The following is a 19,334-nucleotide window of genomic DNA, read 5'->3' on the forward strand; positions in this document are numbered from 1 at the left end:
AATGGGATTTAATGAATTCCCTACACTATGAGAGATATATAAAGCATGCAAATACTGGCAGCTGATTAGCTGAGTGAAGGTAGCTATTCTCTAACGCATAACATAATTATTATCCTATTAAGTTGTATTACATGATGTTCACTTGAAATTAGCATATTTCCCGTCCCTATCGCAGCGTTTTACTTTATTTATAAGCTGTATTTGGCTGTACTTTTCTGTAAGTCCTAATTCTTTGCAGACCTTGTCATTGATAATACATTTCCAAATAGCGTCATCGCTGAGATTGCCTTTACGTTGGAGGTCTATTGTCGCCCGTAAAACTGCTACTGTCTCTTTTGCCAAAAAATATATTTTCTTCTTTGGACTTTTTTTTGGACTAAACCGCCTTGCTACAGTACAAAATAATTGAGAAACTGATTAGGTTAAGCATTCATTAGTTGGGGAAAATACGAGAGAATTGAGCTTTTGGAATTCAGAAGAGCAAATTATTTTCCTATCACACACTCAATACTTACATGCCAGTTGCATTCGCACACTTCGCAAAGGTTTCTTTGGCGATATTTTCGCACGTTTAACAGGCCTCCATTGTTGTTGCATCAAACGTTTTTCTGAGACAAAGAGATTGAGGTATAAGAAAATAAAAAAGGGACAACACAATCACCACATACTGGCCAAACGTAATTCAAAGCAATGTAGAACTAAATTATTTATGTTTATGGATCACATTTAATATACCGGTGGCTATTATTACAGTGCCTCATGTGTCTGTTTTCAGCTAGTATCTTACTTTTTTCAGGACTTCTTCCCTCCACTTTTTCCGGACTTTTTTCTGGACTCGAATGACTGTCTTCCGGACTTTTTTCAGGGCTTTGTTCAATAAATTTTGGGTCATTTTCTCCTGGATGTTTTTCAACACCTTTTTCAGGGGTAGTTGTGGCGACATATCGTAGAAATACATATTTCTACGATTTATACATCGTAGATAATGATAATGATAATGATAGAGACATATTTGTTTCTTTTCAAATTGTTCTTTTTTACGGTCTGTTAACATGAATTTTAGCACACACACGCACATTTAACATCACCCTCGGCCATTGATGTTTGTATGTTGATTGACAATCAATCTTTTACTGATATGCCTTAAAACAATGGCTAGCGCATTCTATAGTAGCCTAGTGCTACCGTAATTCAGGAATGCCGCTTTTACTGAAATGGTAACTAAATAGAAACTCTAATATATATATTTCACTGTAAAGAAACTTGTTAAATTTGTAAACACCAAATAGTCCTTTTTCTCAAGTGTCATCACTCTCAAATTTAAAGGGCGTAATGCAAATGCGATTGATCTTAATCCCTATAATGTAAGCATGCAAATACTTCATTCAGAAATTCCGTAGCTACTTGTGTATGTCTAAACTATAAGACGAAATAGACAATCTTAGCGCTTCACATAAACTTATTGCAAAGTTGTCTCTATTCGACCCTTAGGGCAGAGTCTAAAAAGATATAGACATGGTTTGTCTTAATATTAAGTATAGGATAATGTTAAATCCGGATACTATAAAAATCAGCAGTGGTAAAAATCTGCAGGGGCCGGTTGTATCAAGCCCGTTTAGCTTAAACGGTGGTTAAGCTCAAAATAGAAAGCAAGTCTATTGCTTTATTCACTAAATCAGTCTAAATGTTTTTAAACCTTAATATCGAGATATTGTTTTCAATTACATATTTAGTGCATAATATTCAAGTTGACTCATTCAAGAGAGTTGTAATTTTGACTTATCCACCGTTAAAATAGACGGCCTTGATACAACCGGCCCCAGATCGACAAAACTTAGAGCGGTTCTGTGACGTAGTGCGCAGCAGCTAGTTTCATCTGAACCGAAAATGCAGCTAATCGACCTCTAAACATGTCTAGAAGGAGAGAATTTTAAATAATCCGCAAACAGATAAATGCATGCGTATAGAGCACCGGGGCCGATTGTATGAAGCCCGTTTAACTTAAAGTTAAACGGTGGATAGCTAAGTCAAAATTAAATAACACTCTTACAACTCTCTTGAATGAGTCAACTTGAATATTATGCACTGAATATGTAGTTTTAAACAGTATCTTGGTATTAACGTCAAAAACATTTAGTTCGCTTTTTGAATAAAACGGCAGACTTGCTTTGTACGTATTTTCAACTTAACCACCGTTTAAGCTAAACGGGCTTGATACAACCGACCCCTGTTAATTATAGTTTAAGTAGTAATTATACTATAGATCAGTAAAAAAGAATATTGTCAGATGCTATATAAGTACATATTATACAGTAGCTATTTGGAATTGTATAATACAGTACGGCATTTAGCACAAAAATTTGCATATATGCCACGTCATTTCGCACAGAATGAACGAGAAATATCAAATAAGTGAGCTTTTTGCAAAACACGAAACCTCAAAATCTTTGGTTAAAACAATGTTAGAAATATTATAAGGCAAATATGGAGAATTCCATCAATGGTCGAAATGGGTTATCCCTTAAAATTACAAGACATGAATCATGTTCATTAAAAAGCACACATAATTCCCTTGAATCAGTCATATAAGTTCTAGCTATACATTTAATGTCAAAACATGGTTTTACATCAGGTCTGATTAACAATTGCAGAGAAAAGGCCAGTGACTTAGCCACTAAATTTTGGCCATAATAAATATGTTTAGGAGAAATTAAATAGGGCAGCAGTAGTTGCATCTAGTTTACCGGAATACAACAGGTAATCGACTTCCAAGCACTCTAAGAGAAGAGAGTTTTATAGACAAGTATATAATAAGAATTGTATAGGAACAGGAATACAAGTCATTCAGACTATTGGAAATACTCTGAATATCACATGCAAAGAAACCATGCCAGGAAGTTATCAGGCTGGATTGTGGTTAACCAAGAGAGGATGTTGTTTGCGCAGAATATACGTCGTCAGAATTGTCCCTACAACAAAACTATAGGTTAGTTGCAGACAAAAACATTTGTCGTCCAACATAAAAGAAACTGACTGATCGCACATGCAGGGGGCATAATAGAACCCTTAAACAGTGAACAAGCCACTACCTAAACATGTTAAAGATTCGTATAAATACGTAGAGCTTATTTGCGACTAGAATTAGAGCTTGTTAGAGCAAACAGACCATGTATTATTAAGGCTTTTAAACAGCAAATATACTCCTTTAAACTAATAAGTTGCAAAGATCATAAATATTATTTGCGATTTTTATAGGCCGCGGCTCATAGTTTAGAATCGAGGTTCGTCTTTATTATAAGCCGTACGTATAATAATTTTATATTTAGGAAAATTGGTACATTCCTTGAAGGTCTACGTCCTATTTTCGCTTGTATAAATACCCATAATAAGTATGGAAAGGAAAAGGCTACATGGTTAACAAAAGTGAAAAATATAAAAGGCAAAAGCGGAGAATTTATTCAATGGTCGAAACGAGTTATCCCGAAATTTACAAGACAAGATCATTGCATCACATCATATTTATAACCAACATGACTGTTGCTATATAACAGTTATCATAGTTGCAAATACATTATGAAAACAATAATAACACATCTATGATTAGTAATGATAATAATACATGTGCAATGTTGGCATCTGATCGACCAATCAAGAAGCAGGTATAGGTGGGGAGAGTTTTTTAAAAAAAATTTAAAAAGCCCAGTTTTTTGAGGCTGAAAGTTAATATACTTTGCAGATGGCTGCCAAACAGGGTTTAATTGTGTTTATATCTTAAACGAGTTCGGTGACCCCCATTTTTTTGACATGAAATATTTACGCTTTACATGCTTTATCTATAAAAACGTTTTAAAAAATTTTTACGAAAATTTTGGGGAAATTTTTAATAAGCCAAAATAACGTTTTTAATAAACAGACTTGACGGAATTTTAAAAACTTTTTAGAGATAAAGCATCTATATAGTGTAAATGTTTATTGCAAAAAAAAATTGGGGTCACTGAACTCGTTTGCGATATAAACACCATCAAACCCTGTTTCGCAGCCATTGCAAAACGTCTCTGTTGCTATAATAACGGGTGTCAGAGAAAAGTTCTGAATAGATTTTCGATTTAGATATATTTCCTGCAAAGTATATTACTTTTAGCACTTATATTACTTAGTACTTTTAGCCTTCTAGCAAAGCATTTAGATACCTAATAGCTCTGTTTAAAATATGAATAAAAAAAATTTGACGAACTGTATCAAGCCAAACTAAATTAATTACATATAATTACAATAGAATATAATTAAATCACATATAATTATGGAGGATCAATAACTAAGCAATCTAAAGAACAATTCTTGTGAATATTATTATTTGGGATATATACATACAAGGCTTAAATAAATCTTTGAATCGAGAAGTTTATCCAGTAATTATATGCAATTTAAGCTTGTGCCAGGTCAATGGCATCGCCAGCATCGATAAGTGGGGTGGACATATTCATATATTCATGTTGACAGACCGATAAAACAATCAATTTGAAAAGAAATGAATAATGTAAAACACGAATATATAAATAAGTCACCCACACTTATCAAGCTGGCAACGCCACTGGGCCAGGTGGCAGAGACAATCCAACCTCGTTCCCAGGGCCTTTTACCTTGATTCTGGTGGTGATTTCCTCTTCTTTCTCATAAAGTCCCAAAAGACCCTGGGAACGAGGTTGAGAGACAATCGCCTGGAAGAGGTAATACTTGTGCTCTCAATTAAAAGTGTGTAAGGGGTTATATGCATTACCTTGTTTCGTGAGTAAGAAAACAATTTTAGAGCTACAAATACGACTGAAAATGCGCACTTTTGTAATTTTTTCATTGGAGGTCTTTTATTGGTTATCAAAAAATGGCTAAAAGAGCGTCACATATTTTCCGGACAGTCCCAGTCTCGTTGTAACCGCAGTTTCATTAAACGCTGCCTTCTAATGATGCAAATAACGCAAAGATAACAATTTTGTTCATGCTAATATAGAAAAAGTATAATTATGATGCAGAAAGGTAATAATCTAGAAATTCATATTTGAATATAAGAATTTAAACGACTGTGCGTAGAGCGTATGAATTCAGAAGGCGGGGGTCGAACTCCGAGCAGATTTGTTGTGACTCATGACAAACAGATTTATTATTGTAAATTACCAACATGTTACCATATGATTGTTACGACTACGTAAAAAAAATATTTGTTGCTTTTATTTTCGCTCTCTAAGTACCTTTTGCAAAGCACATTTATATTCACGATCTTTTTGTTTCTGTGCGTGACTTTAGAGGGAAAAAGATTATTTAATTTAACATAGCCTCATAGAGTAATAAGTTTCAAAGTCCGTATTTGAGACAAAAATATGAAGATTGCGCCAAATGCCAAAAGGAATAACATGCAGTTGCGCCGAATACCACAGTTATGCAAAATACCATGGACATCTATTTTCAGCTTGGCATTTGGGACAATAAAATTGATGCAGTAGTTTTAAAAGCAAAAACGGATATTTCACAACGAATAAACACAAAGTAGATATTGGTTACACACAGTTTTACATTTTAAGACGGTATCAGACACTACAGAACTAAAATTTAAGAAAAAAATCAAATTTCACATGATTGTGCTAAATGCCAACAATCTATAGATAGATAGATAGATAGATAGATAGATAGATAGATAGATAGATAGATAGATAGATAGATAGATAGATAGATAGATAGATAGATAGATAGATAGATAGATAGATAGATAGATAGTTTATTCATTACATGACCTCCAATTCTGAAGAGAATCTGCCAAAAAAAGCAGACTTTACAATTATGAATAAATTATTATATAGGTAGCTACAATTTATTAAAATAGTTAAAAGTTAAATGTAAGTTTTAAAAAACTTAAGAATTATGAATTATGAAAGTGTCAATGTTTGCCATTAATTTTTCAACGCTGTTCGTTAACTTGTATTGAAATGAGATCCTGCACTTTAAGGAATATGTTAAATATTCCTCCTGCCGTTATTAACAGAAATCTATCATGTTCCTCTGTGGTAAAAGAGGAGCAGTTTCCACTTAATAGGGTTGTATAAATATCTTCTTCTTCTAGGTTGTGGATGTAGCACATACTTTGTATAGGAAGGTTATCCATTAATTTGTCCCACATTATGTTACGCTCTAGATTCGTTGCTGAACAGTTCATTACAAAGTGTTCTCCAACATCAAGTAGACTTTCACCGCATACACGACATACATATTCGGTATCGTTATCTATTACAGCCGATAACACCAGTGCTGGAACATTTCCACATAGCAAATTCACCAAGTTAGCTATTATCTCTCGTGCACTTGGATTTCGCCTAATTACACTCCAATGTTGAAGCGGCTTTAAACTTATATGACTTCTATGCAAGTGCTTTAGGTTTGGTTTTGCACTGATAGTTTCTTTCCATAATTCCGTCTGTTTTTGATGTATTTGTTCTTTAACTATCTTCTTCCACTTGGTTTTGTTGGGAAACTCACCGGTTGCTAGGTAATTTGTGACATAGTCCGCTAGGTTGTATGTTTCGAGTATTTTATATATCCGCTGCGAAACCAATACTTCGAGAGTTCTCCTGATGAAGATGTGAAAGTACTCTATATAAGAATAAGTGCTTTTGCAAGGTGTCAGGTGGAGATCGACAAAGGGAACCAAGGAATAAAAGTTTCTGTTTGTCAACATATGCAATTGTTTGCCACATTCCAATAGCGCCAAGGGCTCCGTGAGAACTGGTGGTTATGCAGAGACCCTGGATTCTTTTTGCAGCAAAGGCATTAGCACGATTTAATATTTCCTTTTCAGTTTGTGTCAGGTTCCACCAGACTTCGCTTCCATATAGCAAGGCTGGAAGGCCATAAGATCTCCAAACGTTCGCCCCAATAGTTGGACTTAGTCCAGCAGGTCGTACTTTAGCTTTCATTAGAGCGCCAACGTAGGCCTTTCCTTTATTTGCTGCCGCCTTTGTTCGTTCCGTGCTGGAGAAATTCCCACTCAAAGAGATTCCAACATGCTCCCACGAACTTTTTTCCGTGATTTTTACACCATTTAAATACCATTTCCTGGTCAGTTTACAAACGGAATTTACTGTAGTTCTCTCTCCGAAGGTCACTTCAACAGTTTTGCTCGGATTAAAATGGAATCTCCATTTCTTGCTATAGGATTCAATTGCACTTAGTAAGCCTTGTAGTCCCTTTACCCTGAGTGACAATAAGGTGATGTCATCCGCAACCAACACCGAATTGCAATAAATATTGTCGACCTTGAGACCACTGTCAATTGGTTTTAATATTTCAGGAATGTCATTGTTAAAACAGAGAAATAGCCATGGCGATAGCACTCCTCCTTGTCTTACACCCTGCTTGACAGGAAACATGTTAGATTGCAGACTGTTTACAGAGACACAGCAACGCATTTTACCATACCAATTCCTCAGCCTCGGCAATAGGCTCCGGCTGAAAAACCTTAAGTGTTACAAAAAGTATGATCTATGTTATTAAAATCCATAAAAGTGGAGGTTCAATTGGTAAAACTATCTATTTACATTATTTAGTGTCTCAGATATATTATACGTATTTACTAGAGTTGAAATTGATAAAATCGTTTTTAAATCTAAATGTTCTACAGTTTGGAACTTGAAATATTCTTCTTTCTCTCAGAGATGCCTCAGATAAATTTAATGCTGGTAATAAATGGTGTAATTTGTCTTGCGGATCATTAACAATTTGCCGAAAAAGTTTATCGGTCAAATTTTGTCTTCGATCGAACAGTGACAAGAGACTTAGTTGATTAAGTGCATCCTCATACGAATGTTCGGGGAGGATTATTCTGCAAGCTCGGCGTTGTAATCTTTCGAGATCGTCTGACAGATATTTTGTAAGGGAATCGTGGAATACTTCGCACGCGTATTCAGCAACCGGCCGAATACAAGTAACATAGAACATGCAAGAGAAGATCCTTGGATGGTAACTTTGCCCGTTTCAATTGTCGCAAGAAGTATAGACGAGTTGAAATCTTCTTGCATACAGTCTCAATATGTTTATTCCATTTGAGGTTGTCGGAGATGGTTAAACCGAGTAGTTTTTCACACTGGACTACTTCGATGTTTTTGTCGTTGATAATAATAGGATCAAACTCTCTCTTTACAGTTGAGAAACATATTCGAAGTTCCTTGCATTTGGACTCTTTTAACTGCATACCATCACTTCTGGATTTTGAAGAGAATTCGTTGACATACGCTTGCATTATACTAGGTTGATCTTTATTTATGACTTCAGACATAGTTGAATCGTCTACCTATTTCCAAAGGTTCTTGTTGTCAGCAACATCAAGGTCGTCCATCATGATTAAGAAAAGCCAAGGGCCTAATTTTGTCCCCTGGGGGACACCCGCTGGCACAGCCTTCCACTCGGAAAAACAGTCATCGCTAAGTTTAACTCTCTGACTGCGATCAGTGAGGAAGTCTAAGATCCAATGCAATATAGGTTTTGGGATGTTGTATTTTAACAGTTTTCGTGCGAGGATATGATGATCTATCATGTCGAAAGCTTTACGAAAGTCAAAAAGCATAATTCTGATTGTAGAGCCATTTCCGTCCGTGTTTTTATTCCAAAAATGCAACATGCTGATAAGGGCATACGTAGTGCTTGAATTCGGGATGGATCCGAATTGCCTTTTATCAATTGTGGCTAATACCGCAGGTTTTAGGTGTTGTTCAACCACGAATTCTTCGGCCAGTTTTGATAAAATAGATGTTAATGATATTGGACGTAGGTTGTTATTAATGTCAGTTATAGGTTTCTTTTTAGGGATAGCAATAATGTCGGCCTCTTTCCAAGATTGTGGAATACGGCATTCGCGGTAAGAACTTTCTAGGATCTCTTTGACTGGAAGTTCCAATAAATCGGCATTCTCTTTTAACACCCATGTTGGTATTCCATCAGGGCCGTGGGCTTTCCTTGGATTAAGCGTTGACAGTTTTTTAAATACGTCTCCTGCAGCAATTGTGACAGTAGAATCATTAGCTGCGCCAAATAACAGATCTTGGTAATTCTCTGGAGTGAGAGGAGTAAATTCAGCCATTGGGGAAAGAAAAGAATCATTTATCTCGTTTGCAATATCTACTTTATCTGTTTCCGTAAGGTGTTCATCAGGTCTTAAGGCTTTAAGGATTTCTTCGTTATTTCCGCTAGTAGATTTTGCTCCGCTGAGCTTCTTAACCTCATTCCACCAAGAGGATGGTTTACATTCTTTAAGATGTTGAATGCTATTTTCATAATGCTTCGCACGACAACTTTTCCTTTTGCGGTTTACTTTATTTCTCAAGTACTTGAATTGGGTAATATTTCCTTGGTTAAGAGCTTTCTGGCGTTTCTTAATTAATAATGATAATTTTGAGTTCATCCAGGGAGGTTCATTACACCGAGATGTAGTTGAGCGCAGTGAGAGAATATAATCCAGACCAGTAGTTACAATGGTTTCCAAGAGGGAGATTTTTTCTGTGCAAGAAGGGGCTTTGTCAAACATGCTGGGAATGTCCAACAGTTCCAAATATTTACGGAATGCAAGACGGGAGCTCGGACGTAGATCTCTTTTCTTCACCACTCTTTTCTGCGCTCTTTGGAGTTGACATCGTTCTTTTGGTTTAAATTCTACAGACATATGATCAGAGAGACCGAATGGTGCATACTTTACCGGTTGATCGTAGTATTCGTAAAGATTTGTCAAGACGAGATCAAGAGTATTTCTGCCACGTGTTGGAAAGTTAACAAGTTGACGTAGGTTATAGCTTAGTTTTAATCGGTTGATATTTAACTGATTAAAGTCGCCCAGAATAATAAAACCACAATTAGGATAGCATGATTCCAATGTAGAGAGACAGTTGGATAAATAATCCAGCATTGCTGAGTCGTCAGCACTTGGGGGGTGGTATAAGGTCCCGACGACCAAGCTATTAAATCTTCTCGGCAGTCTGGGCATCAGCATTTTGATCCATAACACCTCAAACAAGTCATTAGTTAAGTTTTCTATTGACTCAAAACCGATCGTATTTTCAATATAAGTACAAACGCCTCCGTGTTGGCCGTTAATTCTGTCTCTGCGGATGAGGTTATATCCTTCGATATTGACTACATTGTCGTGTATATGACTCTGTAGCCAAGTCTCCACTATGCTAATGAATTGGTAGTTTCCGCGTCGGACAACATCTTGTACTTCATCAATTGGATGAAGATTGGCAAGCTTTTTTTACTGAAATATACTACAACGTTTGCTACGGCCTGAATATCTTGCAAATTACAAATAAAAATGATATAAAAATTACATCAGTTTAAACGCCGGTAATTTGACTACATTCTCCCGAAGTTTTAACTTCAAGCGTTGATTTTAAGGCGCTAAAGAAGCAAATGTGTATCGATATTTTGACAAAATTTTGTCAAGATTATGCTAGTGGCACCTACACTGTGGTGTCGTCATCATTAATTTTAGATTAGAAACTGATTGGTTGTCGTTTTTTCAGTTGGAAATTTCGCACGCAAGAGCCAAACAGTTTTCTGTTTGCAAATCTAAATGATGACGACACCACAGTGTAGGTGCCACTAGCATAATCTTGACAAAATTTTGTCAAAATATCGAAAACACATTTGCTTTTTTAGCATCCTTAAAATTAACGTTTGAAGTTAAAACTTCGGGAGAATGGAGTCAAATTACTGGCGTTTAAACCGATGTATTTTTTATATTATTTTTATTTGTAATTTGCAAGATATTCAGGCCGTAGCAAACGTTGTAGTATATTTTAGTAAAAAAACTTGCTAATCTTGTCACAATAATGGACCAAGTAGACTCGTGTACACGCGCGAGCGCCACGAGAACGAAAACATGTCCGGGCTGCCTATGGTCAAACTGATTAAGACCATGGTATCATTGTAATTATGTACAGATTATACACCGTCTTTTATAACTATTGTGTTTGGCTTCTTTATATATCATTTGCAATTTTATCCAAACATTTTGCGCAAATTGTCAAGTGAAGTTTTATCGAATTCGGCAGTTCGCTACATTAATTTCTCTTCAATAAGAATTAACGATCTTCAATTGAAAATCGATCAAAAAATAATCGACATGGCTGGTGTAATTATTATGCATATAATAATTGATATAGTAATTTTTTTTATAGTTTTTCGGGAACAAGGTGCCGGCAAGCAATTTTGTGACAACGTTTCCCATGCATGCTTCGTGTTAAAATTCCACTGCAGATGAATTAGGCGGCTAAAAAATAATAAAGGCGATTTCATTTCAGTACAAGGAACGTCACTCTGCTTATTAATTGGAGCTATGTTGAAACTGACAGTCCCATGTTAGTAACTATGACTGCGTTCAGATGCAGTGGGCAAAACTGGTTCATTAAACGTGCTGAACACAGTGTCCTTGTAAAGTAGCGCTATTTGAGGCAGTGCTCGTTCTTCAGCATCGGTGCCCGGTTTTATTTGGAAGCGTCATTTTCAGAACAAGTACGATCGTACTACAGGGTGTCCCAAAAAAAACGAAAACTATTGAAACCACCCATAACAATGCAATTGTTAGAGTTTGAATGCCTAAGCACTCAGTTGGGACCCACAGGTGTATAAATGTTTGCCATGTAGTCATTTTTATGCATGCATATGATGCAGTAAAATTTGCTTGTTCGCAAAATGATATTTATTAACAATATTTACAATTTACAAATATGGATAACAATATTTAAATGTGCATCTCAAGGACAATGACCTTCGACATGTCCCCTTTCTCAAGCAACACAAAGCATTTAGCATTTTTTAAGTTGCATTAAATCCCCACGGGCTGAAATTCGTGAACACGGCATTCAAATTTTAACAATGAGTGATTTCAATAGTTTTCGTTTTTTTTGGGACACCCTGTAGTGGACCAGGAACTGCGTGACCGAGTTTCTGAACTGCATTGTATTTACAACAATAAAGAGGACAACGTATTTGTAATCGTTTGCGTATTCTTGTATAGGCTGAATATTAATAATGATATATAGGCTGAGTTTTAATAATGATATATAGGCTGAATATTAATGATATGTATATATTATTTGCTGCACATATAGTCAAGAATTGCTTGTAACTTGCTTCAAAGGTGAAAAGTAAAAATTCGAACTCCGTCAATCGATGCGGAATATATATTGCTTAGAATAATTGTGCCAAGTTTCATTCCGATCAAACAAGTAATGCCAGCGCCTTAGGGTTTTTTTAAAGAGCGTCGCCTCGTAACAACAACAACAACAACAACAACAACAACAACAACAACAACAACACACAAAACACGACAACAAGAAGATTAGCAGCGGTTAGGGACCAGTTCTTGGTCCAAAAAGTTACGGGCACCCAGTCTGAACGCAGCCTAACTATCCAGGTCAGACTCAGCTCAGTGTCTATATTCTACTTCTAGTAGATGTGATTTAGTGGCTATGCATACAATTTTAAAAAAAACAATAAAAGGACAATTAAACTGTGTCGTCTTTGATATGAAAGCAAAGAAAGCAAAGAAAAAGCGATAATGATATTATACAAGATACTAAGCAACCTTATAACATTCACGATACTTTGTTTACAAATAAATATTGCTGATAAAACTTTTCCAAAAGGTCATTTAAAGCCGCTTGGATCACATCGATCACCAGAAAGTATCGATGAACGCTTTGATGTACCTTCACCTCTCGAGTTTTGGACTGACTATGTTAAAATCTCCAAGCCTGTGGTTTTTAGAGGAGCTGCGAAACACTCTAAGGCATTCACGTCGTGGACTGATGAATATTTAAAACAGAATTATGGAGATTTGGAAGTTAGATTGGAAAATAAGGGTGAAAAATCTGGAGGAGTACCAATTGGTGCTAAGGGATTAGGAAGGGATACCATAGGTAGGTGATGATCAAACATGTTATTCTGCACTAAAATATGAAAGAAATTTCAAGGTTTTACAAAGAAATACTCACAGTTATGAAATTTGAATTGATAAGCTAACTTCATGGCCTTAAATCTTGAGGTACATGTATGTTTCAACTTTGGAATCTTTGGATTGTATTGCAAGGCAGATTAAAATTCGTGCTTTATAATATGGTTATCCTCCTATTAAACACCAAAGCCTTGTTAATACAAGATTGAAGTTTTAACATTAGACAAGAAATAATTTTCACAAATAAGAAATAGTCCAGACCGAAAACATGCACATAGAAATATTGTACGTATAACATCAAGTATCAACCACTTCCGTTTAGCTATTGATGGCATTGAAACCATGCTAATTTTTTTATTGAATTGATTTTCAGAAAAGTGATTCAACATACTTACTGTAGGGAATTATGTAACATGGTATACTGTGACTAACGTTATTCCACTTAGACTTATAATTGTGAAAATTAAGCCCAGAATATCCTTTTCTTACACAAAAAATTACATACAAGATTGAAAATATGTGATACAAATGTTGATATTCTGATTTGATTGAGCTACAATATTAGAATTAAAGAAAATTAATATCATGATTATGTACCATAAAATAAAGTTATATTCAGTGATCAACTGTTGTTCTTCTTTCGATCCAGCCCACTTTGTGGATACTTATCATGATGTGAACAGTTATATTGTGTCAGAATTACCAACACCAATGTGGTCTGACATCCTTGTGCAGCCATGTTTAACATGTGGAACATTTTCTGATCGTATTGTTGAGATTGATTTATGGATGAGTGGTGGAGGAAGCAAGAGTCTCTTACATAAGGTAATCCTTGTTTATATCAATCATGACTTGCAGTACAGAGAAGATACAGCTTCCATATGTAGCTTGCACTGTGTACTATAATAATTATATAATTATGGTCTCAAAACCATTTAACATATATATTATATGACTGCCCATAGTAATGACTGATAAGCCAGTTCATCATGTCGATTACTCTGAAAGTCATTTAACATGTCACTGACTGTCCAGAGTTATGACTGATAAGCCAGTTCATCATGTTGATTAGTCTGAAAGTCATTTAACATGTCATTGACTGGCCACAGTTATGACTGATAAGCCGGTCAATACTTATGCTTGGTATAATAATAATAATCAGTGCAGTTCTTAATCTCAAGAGGCACACAATAATTTACATTGACTAAAGGCCCTGTTACAGGATGCAATTTCTCTTGCAACTGGCAATGCAATTCTGCTTTTCAGTGATGTAAATTTAGCCACTAGGAAACTTTTATTTATATTACACTCCATGTACACCATTTCTTACACTTACATTTTGAATACTCTCTAATAAATTACATATCTTAAAAGTAAGATTGCATAGCAAGTTGCAAGAAAAATTGCACTGTGTAGTATATCGGCCTTAAGACTGTAAATGACTAAACAAAAATGAAAAGTAAGAAGAGGTAAGAAGAAGAGGTAAGAAGAAGAGGTAATTTGTATCCCTACAGTTCTATTTCCTTCGTCCTTGGAGAATATATAATTTCAGTATAATTTCAATATGAGTTTATAGAAAAAGATTTTGTATTTTGTTTCTTGTAATCCTAAGTATAGTCGCTTTCTTCTGTTGTCAGGGTTGAGTTTCTTGTTAAACAAGTCGTACTTGCGATGTAAATAGATATCCGGAGTGTTGAATAATTGCTACCTCGTTTTTAGATTGCTGATCGATACTCATGAAGCAAGATGGCGTCCTCATTTTAGACAAGTTTGTTAAAGTATCAGCAGGCTGGTAGTAAACACAATCTTTTATACTGAAAACTTCTGGTGATATTGTAAATGGTCATTACTGTTATAATTAATGTACTTGAAGTTCCAGCCAATTGCATTTGCGATTTCTTACAATAAACTAGACCATTTTTAAATTACCAGACTAATATTTTGCGATATACTAAATAAAGTTTAAGCATCACGAAGCATTTTCTCATCTTGTTATGAGAAAATAATCAGAAATTCATGATGTGTTGGGAAGTCTTTTTGCTAATTTTGCAGAATTGGTAACAGATAAGATTTCAGAAAGAACAATTTTGCTAGAAAATTTCAAATTTATATTAAATGCTGGAAGAACTTCAATGCATCTTATGAACAGAGTTTGAAATAGAATTGTTTGGCAAACCTAACATAATCAAACGACATTCCCTGTCATAGTGTAACTTTTTGAGCATCTCGGCAGCAACCAGCGTCATGTTCTTGACGTTTCGACCTCATTTATTAGCAGAGTTGGTGCGGCGACGAAGGTCGTCCTTCTAGCGGTCGTCCTTCTAGCGGTCGTCCTTCTAGCGGTCGTCCTTCTAGCGGTCGTCCTTCTAGCGGTCGTTGGAGAGGTTATTACAAGCTGACTGGATCATAACCCTCATTTTCTTCTATTTCGTCGCTAGTCTAACTATTCTGCATTCTTAATTGTTATGTCAGTGAAGGTTGAACACTCGAAAAACATACGAAACTTGTTGAAAACAATTTAATGTTCTTTATTTTGTTTCTTTCCAGCACCTGAGAGGAACAAAAGCATTTGCATCACAGGTACATGTATTTAACAGTAATTCTGCGAACTCGAGTCGTATATAAGCTGATAGCCGACGAGGCGCGTAGCGCCGAGTTGGCTATCGGCCATATACGACGAGAGTGAGCAGAACAGTTTTATTATATACACAAACTTTGTCGCCCTTTCGGTGCATTTTGGTGTGCTATTATCAACTAAAGCTTGGATTTCTATTTCACTCAACTCCCCAAATCTTTCGGCCATTTTTGTTTACTTTCTCTACTAGACAGATATGAGCTAATATCTGTCTAGTAGCCAACCAATGAAATTGCAGCATACCTCATATCTGGCGCTTGTGTATATAATAAATAATATCATCATACTTAGTTGCCAGAACGACGTAAATCTTCTAATGAGATTCTGGCTTCGATTTCTTGTCATTTCTTTCATGTGACGTCTTAGACTTCCGTTAAGGTGAACACTAATAGATTTTAAAGATTAGATTTTGATAGATTTTCCCTCTTACATTTTATTTCAGTTCTATCAAATTAGGAACTTCGATTGGAGCAAATTATAGCGTTAAGATGAATAAATCTGAATACCGATATTTCAAGGCACATGCTGATACATCTCATCTGCATTTCTGTTTTTCCTTTTTTTTCTTCTTGAATCATCCGCACTCGTCTGATCATACAATCTTGAAAATACTCATTACTCCGGCGTCAGCGACGGAGTTGAAAATTCGCCCCGGTTTTGTTTTGTTGTTTTTTTTTTTTTATTTTTCGTCGTCGCAAGTCTGAAATGGCGCGAAACATTCTAGTATTTAAAATGTGTATGTGACTGTATTTATCTACGTCCCAGTTATTTAAGACTGATATTTTATTTTAAGAAAGAACTGTTTCAATTCCAAACCATGCAGTCGGCCATTACGCGTAAGCGCGCCCTACACTTCATGTAACCTGAATATAAATGTTCAACATTAAACTATTGTAAAGTATTGTTCATCTCCTTCCTCCCGACAGGACCTAGTCCTTTAGTCCTGGCTTATTAAAGCTTTCTAAGTTCTTTAAAGCTCTCGGGATTTTCTGTTTAATGGTTGTTCGCAGACTTTCATCTGGTACTACTTGTTGAGATTGTATAGGAAGGGTAGCGCCATTGGGGATATCTGGAGATGGTGCCGAAGAGGAGTCTGCAGAGGAAGGGGGTGCAGACTCGGAAGCTGTGTGTGTAGACTCGGGAGCTAGAGTTGTAGGTACAGGTTCGGGAGCAGGAATAGAGGGTGCTGGAGCTGATGCTTGTGTCTCTATAGATAGTGGTCTTATACAGTCTTCCGGGTTGATTGGGGTGTATTCGCGAAGGAATCTCCTGTTTCGGAGGGTCACTCGTCCTGAATGAAACATTCTAATTCTGTACTGCCGATAGGGTAATACTTCTACAATTCTACCGGTACGTTCCCACTGCTTGTTTTCCCCTTGCACAACGACATTAGTGCCAAGAGCGAATGGAGGGAGCTTACGTGCGGTGGTATCATGGTTCTTCACCAAGAGGTGATTACGCTTACTGAGAGCCTGTTCGCGTTCCTCAGCTGTGAGGATCCACTCCTTATGGGGCTGATAGTGAGATGGATGGGCCGGGATACTGTCCCGTAATTGACGGTGTAGCAGGATTTGGGCAGGGCTCAACTTGATATCGGGTAACGGGGTATTGCGATACGTAAGTATCGCACGAGCGGCTTTATCGGTGTTGAGGCCACCGTCGGACGAACGGTTGTTGTGGATAATGCGTTTAGCAGCCTTGACGGCCGCTTCTGCTCTGCCGTTACTCTGTGGGTATGACACTGACGAGAGCCGGTGATTTACCCCCCATAGCTTCAGGAATTGCTGAAAGGCTTGTGCCATGAATTGTGGACCACCATCGGTGCTCAGTTCTTCGGACACACCATAGGCAATAAAAATGTCCCGGAACACATGTTGAAGGGTGTGCTGATTGACCTCGTGTGCTTTGAAGGCATAAATACAAAGCCAGCCACTGAATCGATCAACGACAGATAGATATGAGTGGCGGTCAATTTGAAAGTAGTCCGCACACACTTGTTGAAAAGGGTATGATGGACTTGGGGTTAAAATCAAGGGTTCTGCATGATGAGAGGGGGCGTGTCGAATACAATCCTGGCAGTTTTCACGGTGGATTTGAATACTTCTGTCCATACCAGGCCAATAGACACACTGGTATGCACGGAACTTCATGCCAGTTGTACCTTGGTTTGCTGAGTGTAGGTTGCTCAAAACAACGTTCCTGAGCGCTATCGGAATAACCAGGCGTTGATCTAACAAGGCAACACCTTGGAAGATTGATAGGCGGTGGCGAACTTCCCAATATTTCCGCAAGCATGCTGGTTCCACCAAGTTGCGCTTTTCTGGGAATCCATGTGAGATGAGTTTCAGCAGGGCTTGGTATTCATCATCTGATTGAGCGGCAGAAACGACGCGATCAAACGTAATGGAGCCTAGTGGCTGGAGAGCACAAGTACTGGCCATGTGTGGAGCATCTTCAATTCGGCAGCTCTGCATCACATCAGAGTCTGAGATTGGTTCCCGGATGGCTTGAAGGGCAGCAGCAACTGTTGTTGGATACCTGGATAGTGCATCAGGACCCTTGGTCCACTTTCCTGGGCAATGAATGATAGAGAATCGCCAGGGGAGGGTTTTTTCCTTGAGGCTTTGTACTCGAGGATTGCTTATCCAGTCCAGAGCATGGTCGTTGAGGATCCCTAGGAGTGGATTATGGTCAGTTGCTACGATGAGGTTAGGACACCCCAGAGTGAAGAGTCTGGAGTGTTCTAGAGACCAGACGACAGCTAGTGCTTCACCCTCTGTAGGTGCATAGTTGCTTTCAGCATTATTCGTGAAACGAGAACCAGCATGGATAAGTGTCCAGCCTTTCGCACAACAAATAGGAGAAACCACTGCACACTGACAATGCTTTTGTAGTAGCAGGTAACCAACCCCATCTTTACTCCAATCAGGTTGGATACACGTGGTTTTTGAGATGTCGTACGATTGCACCCCATCCTTCACCAGGTTAATAAGGATAGACTTGGATGACTCGAACAGAGTGTCCAAGGTATCATCCCAGTAGAACTTTTGGTTGGGTTTAATCAGGTCGCGGAAAGGTTGCATAATGGGGCTGAGAACATGAGCCCAAGCGACTTGATTCACAAGTCCAAACCAAGATCTGGCACAGGTGAGGTCGGTGGGTCTGGGAAAATCACAGATTGAGGATAAGGTTTTAGCGGATGGGGTCACTCTAGTGGATGTGATTGTTGGCCCAGCGAAGTCGACTGTGTCTTGGCAGAACTTGAACTTCTTAGCATTTACCACAACACCATTGTTTGCACAAAGTGTCAGGTAGTCCCACATATGGTAGAAAGCTTGCTCAATCGAATTGTCATACAAAAGAGTATCATCGACAATTTTGACTCTCCGCTTGACACTTTCTATGATTTCATCATAACGGCGCGTGTATGCATCGCCAGCAGCCACAAATCCTTGGGGCATCCGCAGGTACATAAACCTACCCCATTCGGTGATAAATGTGGTCAAGGGTTGGCTTTCACTATCTAAAGCTACAGAATGAAAGCCATCAACAGCATCAATGACAGACTTCTTGGTATTGGCTGGTATTTGGGATGCAAGTTGGAATGGGGTAGACGTGTGGTGGGTCTCTCGTTAGCACTGACTATTCAACCGTTGGAAGTCGATTGTGCGTCGTGGAGTCCCATCTTCTTTAGAGATCCCAACCATTGGA

General features: G+C 37.4%; 1 long non-coding RNA gene across 1 annotated transcript; it reads right to left on the minus strand.

The window, feature by feature from the left end:
- Positions 1–326: 326 nt before the first annotated feature.
- Positions 327–881, minus strand: LOC114533699. The gene is made up of 3 exons (XR_003688086.1): positions 788–881; positions 516–608; positions 327–389 (listed from the first exon to the last, which is right to left on the minus strand). It is a non-coding gene; the product is annotated as an uncharacterized LOC114533699 (long non-coding RNA).
- Between the last annotated feature and the right edge of the window lie 18,453 nt (positions 882–19,334).

The sequence above is a fragment of the Dendronephthya gigantea genome, unplaced genomic scaffold (genome assembly GCF_004324835.1).
Source record: "Dendronephthya gigantea isolate DGI-Jeju-01 unplaced genomic scaffold, DenGig_1.0 000094F, whole genome shotgun sequence".
Lineage (NCBI taxonomy): Eukaryota > Metazoa > Cnidaria > Anthozoa > Malacalcyonacea > Nephtheidae > Dendronephthya > Dendronephthya gigantea.